The sequence below is a fragment of the Centropristis striata genome, chromosome 24 (genome assembly GCF_030273125.1).
Source record: "Centropristis striata isolate RG_2023a ecotype Rhode Island chromosome 24, C.striata_1.0, whole genome shotgun sequence".
NCBI lineage: Eukaryota > Metazoa > Chordata > Actinopteri > Perciformes > Serranidae > Centropristis > Centropristis striata.
Window position 1 is genome coordinate 7,336,538 of NC_081540.1, and position 7,123 is coordinate 7,343,660.

Consider the following 7,123-nt stretch of genomic DNA (forward strand, 5'->3'; position numbering starts at 1 on the left):
ATTTTGGAAAACCAGCCTTCATAATCATAATCATAATCAGAGCAAGAACAGCAACAAAAAGTACTCAGCCTTGCTTTGTCTCACACTTAATTAGACGGTCACAATTAGTGAAAACGTAACCTGGGAAACCACTTCAAAAGGTGAAGTTTTGAGTTGGATGAGGGACAATTATCCACAGCTGAGAGTACTTATCACACCTTGTTCAGTATCTGGGCAGAACTATAAGACTTAACTACGATCTTGTGGCCTAATTAGCCTCATTAAAATCCCATAAATGCAAATGTCCAATTAATGCAGCACATCTATCCTCAAGACTCTTGTTAAAGCAAACTGTGAACAAAGGAGGTGGAGGTCTCGGACACAATGTGAGATTGTTCAGATTGTGGCCTTGATGGAGCAGGAATGTAAAGATGTAGCTCTGTTTTGTTGAGTTCATAATATAGTATTTCAGCGTGTTTTTACTGCATTGTTTTAAACCAAAGCAAAGTGCATGTACAGCTGGCATGCGACGGAGAGACAAGAGAGATGAAAAGAAGTAACAAGAATTCATCCTTTTGATAAGATTCTCTGAAATACACCTGCAGCCAGAAATGCCATTGAATGTCAGCTGTCTGTTCCCGGCTTGGCAACACACAGACACATTTTTTCCCCGTCTCACCTTATAAAGCAGTGTTAGAAGGTCATACAAAAGAGGATCAGGGCTTGAGCCAGTCGCAGGGAAATGAACCAGGCTTTTCTTTAATGACATTCACAGAGAATATAATGGGGAACAGTGAGAGGACAGAATGGCTGGCCCACTATTCTCCAGCTTTGCAGCATGGCTAATGCATGATGGGATATGACAGTTGGTCTTGTTGCTTAATATCAGCAGGTTAAACAGATGAATAAAAAGCCTGCTGTGGCTGGAAACAAGGCATTTATTCTCTTAAATTTAACCGTCTGTCTTGTCAGAAGTTGACAAAAATTACAGATGTACTTCACCTAGCGTTAGCTGATAACGTAGCATCCTCCTCCCCAGCCCCGCCCTCTTGTCCAAATATGGTCACAGGAAGTTAACATTTCCATGGGGTCTAATGAGAATTCTCCTATGGGATTTTGGATCATTGCAGAAAATAAACTCCATGACAAACACACGTTTCTGATGCTGACAGTTCAGCAGGATAATATTAAAAAAATGACACCACTTTTATTATGTTTGAAGTATTAATGCAGCCACCAGAAGTAACAAGATAACGTTATGCTATAGCAAACTACACCATGGTCTCATGACTTGAACGTCACTACTGTTAGCTTCAAATGCTCTCCGACCAGCTAACCAGCTGTTTTGACAAGGTAGTGAAACCATAGCCTAATAAATAAATAAATTAATTAATTAATAAACCTAATCTACAAGAGTTTGCAAGAGCACTGAAAAACATGACTAGAGGCTGTAAGTGGACCAGTGAAAGAGTTCCTGTCCGTGTCCAGCATGATGACATTTAATGTACCTGACAACCACTGTAGTCTCATTTAGCCACTTATTAGCAACCGCCTTTTTATGGTTCCTTAAAAACAACAAAACGCAAACATCTCTTCAGTTTGTCTTAACCAAAGACCTTTCAAAACCGTTTCAAAATCCTCATTTTGAATGGGTTATAAGAACTAATTTCTATGGTTTAGACAGAGCTAGGCCAGCAGACATAAGTCTAAGCTAAGCTAACCATTACAGTATCTGTCTTCTAATTTAAGTCTTTGTTAGAAAGCAAATAAGCATATTTCCTAAAATGACAACTATTCTTTTACAGTAGTTGCACCAACAATTAGCAGCAAGTGTTCATATCTGTTAAACATGTAGCTTTTGCATCATTGTGCGTGAGCGTAAATGCTCAACTTCCTTTTGATCTTCCCAAATTCTTCTGCAAACCAACAGCAGCTCTGGAACTCAACACATCTTACGGTAACGCTGTCTCTTTTTTTCCTTATAATTAACATAATTATTCCAGGAAACTTGAAACGGCAGAGCTGTAAATTAAAACATGACTGTTTTATTTCTCATCATAAAGGTGTGAATGCTTTTTTTTGCCAAAGCAGGCAGCTGCTAGAAACAGAATTCTGTCCAAAAAGTACATTATCTTTAATTTATTTATTATGTCAGCCTAAAAGATGTCATATTTGAATCTAAAATAGGCCTAAAAAATATGAAGGTTTATCACAGTAGAATGTAAACTACTCCAAGGTTGCTAAAATGCATAAATGTCCTGAAAAAAATCCAAACATATGCCTTCAGTGGTGGCTGTTGTGTGTTGCAGGAAGTCCCCTCTGTCACCGCTGAGTAACCTCGAGCCTCGCGGCTGCTGAAGGGGCAGATGTGGCAGTGGGGGCAGCTGGATCGGTTTCTCAGGTATTACTGAAGGTTCACTGCACGAGGGCACAGAGATAAAGGACAGAGTGCAAACACACATCTGAAATAGATCATGATATGAAGAATGTCACCAAGGATGTAAAACATACAATACTCCCTAAAAATACTGCCATAAAACTATATTATTTCGCAATTTCAGGTTCAATTTATGTTTAGATTTTTCACACTTTAAATCTTTGTTGACAATCGATTGATGATGTGAGTTTATGTACTGGATTTTTTTCACAGTCAGGGACATACCAAGGATCAACAACAGACATTATTTGAATGCATTTTTTTTTACATTCATCATATTTATTTATTTATTTTTAGAATTTTCACCCTTTAAACCTCTGAAAACAAATGTTTTTTCTTTGAGAAATCGCCAGAAATAGAGCATTTATTGTAGAAAGAATTGACAAATCACAGGTCATGGAAGTTTCAGTTAGAAAAAGTAACCAAAATAAAGCTTAAAATTTATATTTCTGTCAAAAATAATTTTATTCTACATGTCTCATTTAAAACATCACCAAAATAAACTGTTAGGAATAACTTTGTCCTGTTAAAAACATTAATTGATTCTGCGGAGACGCATCATGTAACGCATATTCACTGAAAATGTGTTTACACAGATCAGAGAGGAGTGGACAGGAGAGGTTGCAAGTAGAGGTTGTTTTTTGTTTTTTTTAATCATTTATGGCATTATATCTGAACAAAAGACTTATACATAGAGGTGCAGGGCTTTTATATTGCAGTGAAATACAAGGCCATAGTGAGTAAAATGTAAAAAGAGTAAAACAACGCACTGAAACTACTTGCGGTTCAGAGGGTTTAATGCCAATTTGTTTGTGTAATACATGTGTTAAATAAAATTGATGATTTTTTTGTACTAAATGTTGGGTTTTTCCACAGTCTGGGACTCGGAATTATCAAGGACAACAATGATCTGGATGCATTTTTCTTGTACAGTGAGATAAAAAAAAATGAATGTGGACAGTTTTGTCCCTCATTAAAATAAAAAGAGCTGAGGTTGAACTTCCAAGTGAAATAATGAGAGCAGTGAGAGTGAAAAAAAATGATAATAAAAAATTCTGCAAGCCACTGAGAGCAAGTGAACACGTCCAAGGCTGTCAAACACTCAAGACCACTGACACATGCAGAATGAACTGATACCAGGTCAGTTTGATGGGGAGGTTTTGCTCAATATAAAGGTCAGCAGAGCAATGCTATTTCTGTTGAGAGAAAATGACATGAGGGGTGTGGGGAATACTGGGAAGAATGTCTTGAGTGATCAGAAACCATTTGGATGTGAGAGACAAACACCTCTTACATACATACACAGCTTGGAAAGGAATGAAGGGGAAGAAGATGGAAGAAAAGAAAAATTAAGATCCCCGTAGTCTGTCTGTTCCAGCTGAGCAGTCAGGACTCTCAGCCTCTCGGTGCTCCGGCTTTCCAAATTGACAATTTTCTCAAAGTGTTATCCACAAAGCTGAGAGGTTGTTATATATCAGCCTGAAGAGATGTCTCCCTGGACAAATAAACAGGTATTTACGCACACACATACACAGAATTTGCACAATGAAAGGATTGGTTTTTGAGACAGAGATGAAGGCAGACAGACTATATTTCTCCAGGAAAAAGAGGCCATGGTGATACAGTGTGTGTGTGTGTGTGACAGGACTTTCACACCTTCCTCTCCTTCCTGCCTCTGCACTGTGTGAACATCCAACAAGAGAACAAAAGCGCCCGCTTTTCATCCATGATGACGTATGAATTACAGCAGCTCCACAGAATAACTTCATGTGAGTACAAAATAAAAGACACTCAAATGGTCTGATTTTATTTATATACATATATATATATATATATATCCTCGTTAGGCCAGGATAAGTCGGTGTGTACTTGTGCTGCCTACATAGTGTGGACCAGTGTACATTTTTAAACAACATAGTGAGGACATCTTTGGAAAGTGGGGACATTTCTTCAAAGGCCTGTTTGAGGGTTAAGATTTGTTTTTAAGGTTACGTTTAGGTTAGGTGTTGGGGCATTTAGTTATAGTGGTTAGGGTCCTCACAAAGACAGAAATGCAAGGATGTGTGTGTGTTTGTGTTTGTGTGTGTGTGTGTAGTGGAAGCTAGAAAAGAGAAGCTGTTGCTCCCTCTAGTGGTTCTTCTCTTGTACAGTTTAGTCTAAAGTAGAAAATGCTGAACACCTCAGTACACATCCACTTGATTATTGGGATCTAAAATTCTATTTTGAACATGTAAAAGGATAATATTTTCATACAAGGAGAAAGGGAAAAGTAGCAGTATCAAAATAATCATAAATCAGTTTAAATGTCCGAAAAGAAGTGGGAAGAAGTGCAAGCTTATTAAAGCCCACCCCTTCTCCCTCAAATATTGTTTTCATACCACATACGTACAAATACATATATATATATATTTATTTCTAGATATCATATATTATATAAATATATTGAAATGTGTTTAAAATGATTGACTGAAGTTACTTGAACTCTCGAGAATGCTGAAAGATGTGTTTACAAGTTTCGAAACCACAGTAAGTGGACCTTTGATTTTAGAGTTCACGTACAGGCGAAAATCAAAAGGGTTGTTTTTACAGAGCAGTAAGAGTTGAAGTAAAATAAGCTATTCATATATATGGAATCAAAACATACAACTCTTTACCAAGTCAGACCAGGACTCCCTTGAAAAATAGATTTCTAATCTCAATGGGACCTTTCCTGGTTAAATAAAGGTTTAAAAAGTGCCCACAAGTGTTGAATATTGGGGGGATATAAATGCTATTTTTTTCCTCCAGGTGCACTTGTAAACAAGATTATCTATTGAAATGAAGGTTGTTTACGAAAATATGTATATTGTTGTATGTTTGAGTGTTGAAAAGAATCAGTTGAGTTAGATTTTTGCTAGAGAATTGTCTTCATTGTCACTATGTACGTTTTTTAACCTCTACTTGCAAACTTTCCTGTCCTGTCCCCTCCGGTCTGTGTAAACAGATTTTCAGTGAATATTTGTCACGTGACCGTTTGTTTCAGCAGAATCAATCATGGCTTCACAGTGTTGCTGAGGAGCATTTTTTTTAACAGGATCTAGTTATTCCAAACACTTTATTTTTGGCAATGTTTTAAATGAGACAGAAATATCTATTTTTTTAGCTTCGTTTTGGTTAATTCATCTCATGGAAACATTGCAACTTATGATCTGTTTAACCCTCTGGGCCCACTTTAATTTACTACCCTTTCGAGCCCTTTGGGCTGAAAATGTCCACCTCCAAACAAAATGCTATAAAAACTTTACAGATTAATATTTTTTTCTACTTTTTTCTGCATAAACCTCTTAAACAACTTCTGCCCTGCTCAAAAATATTAAACATTCAAATATTTTGAGGATTTTAACCCTTTAAATGCCAGTTTGATTGCATGATGTCACTGATGTTTTATATGAAAAAAACACAAAAATGTAGTTATTTTTCATATAATATATATTTTTTGGCTGGGTCATTGTTTTTTATCACAGCCTTGGATATGTCAAAGATTAAGAACAAAATTGATTTTGATGCATTTTTAGTTTTTGTGTAGTGTCAGATTTAAAATATAATACCCTTTCGAGCCCTTTGGGCTGAAAATGTCCACCTCCAAACAAAATGCTATAAAAACTTTACAGATTAATATTTTTTTCTACTTTTTTCTGCATAAACCTCTTAAACAACTTCTGCCCTGCTCAAAAATATTAAACATTCAAATATTTTGAGGATTTTAACCCTTTAAATGCCAGTTTGATTGCATGATGTCACTGATGTTTTATATGAAAAAAACACAAAAATGTAGTTATTTTTCATATAATATATATTTTTTGGCTGGGTCATTGGTTTTTATCACAGCCTTGGATATGTCAAAGATTAAGAACAAAATTGATTTTGATGCATTTTTAGTTTTTGTGTAGTGTCAGATTTAAAATATAATACCCTTTCGAGCCCTTTGGGCTGAAAATGTCCACCTCCAAACAAAATGCTATAAAAACTTTACAGATTAATATTTTTTTCTACTTTTTTCTGCATAAACCTCTTAAACAACTTCTGCCCTGCTCAAAAATATTAAACATTCAAATATTTTGAGGATTTTAACCCTTTAAATGCCAGTTTGATTGCACAATGTCACTGTTTTTCAAAGAAAAACACAAAAAAAATTGAGTTATTTTCCATATAATAAGTAATTTTTGGCTGGGCCATTGGTTTTTATCACAGCCTTGGGTAGGTCAAAGATTAAGAACAAAATTGATTTTGATGCATTTTTAGTTTTTGTGTAGTGTCCGATTTAAAATGAAAAAAACCCTTTTTGGCCACTTGATGGCAGACATGTCCACTTCTAAATAACGCTTTAAAATATTACTGATATATAATTTTTTCCAACTTTTTGGGGTTAAATATTTTGATCAACTTAAGTCCTGATAAAAACTATCAAATATTCAATTATTATCAGGATTTTAACCCTTTAGATGCCAGTTTGATTCCATGATATCACTGTTTTTCAAAGAAAAAACAAACAAAAATTGAGTTATTTTCCATTTAATAGATAATTTTTGGCTGGGGCATTTATTTTTTATCACAGTCTTGGATATGTCAAAGATTAGCAACAAAATTGATTTTGATGCATTTATAGTTTTTTTGTGTAGTGTCAGATTTAAAATGTACTACCCTTTTATGGCAGACATGTCCACTTCC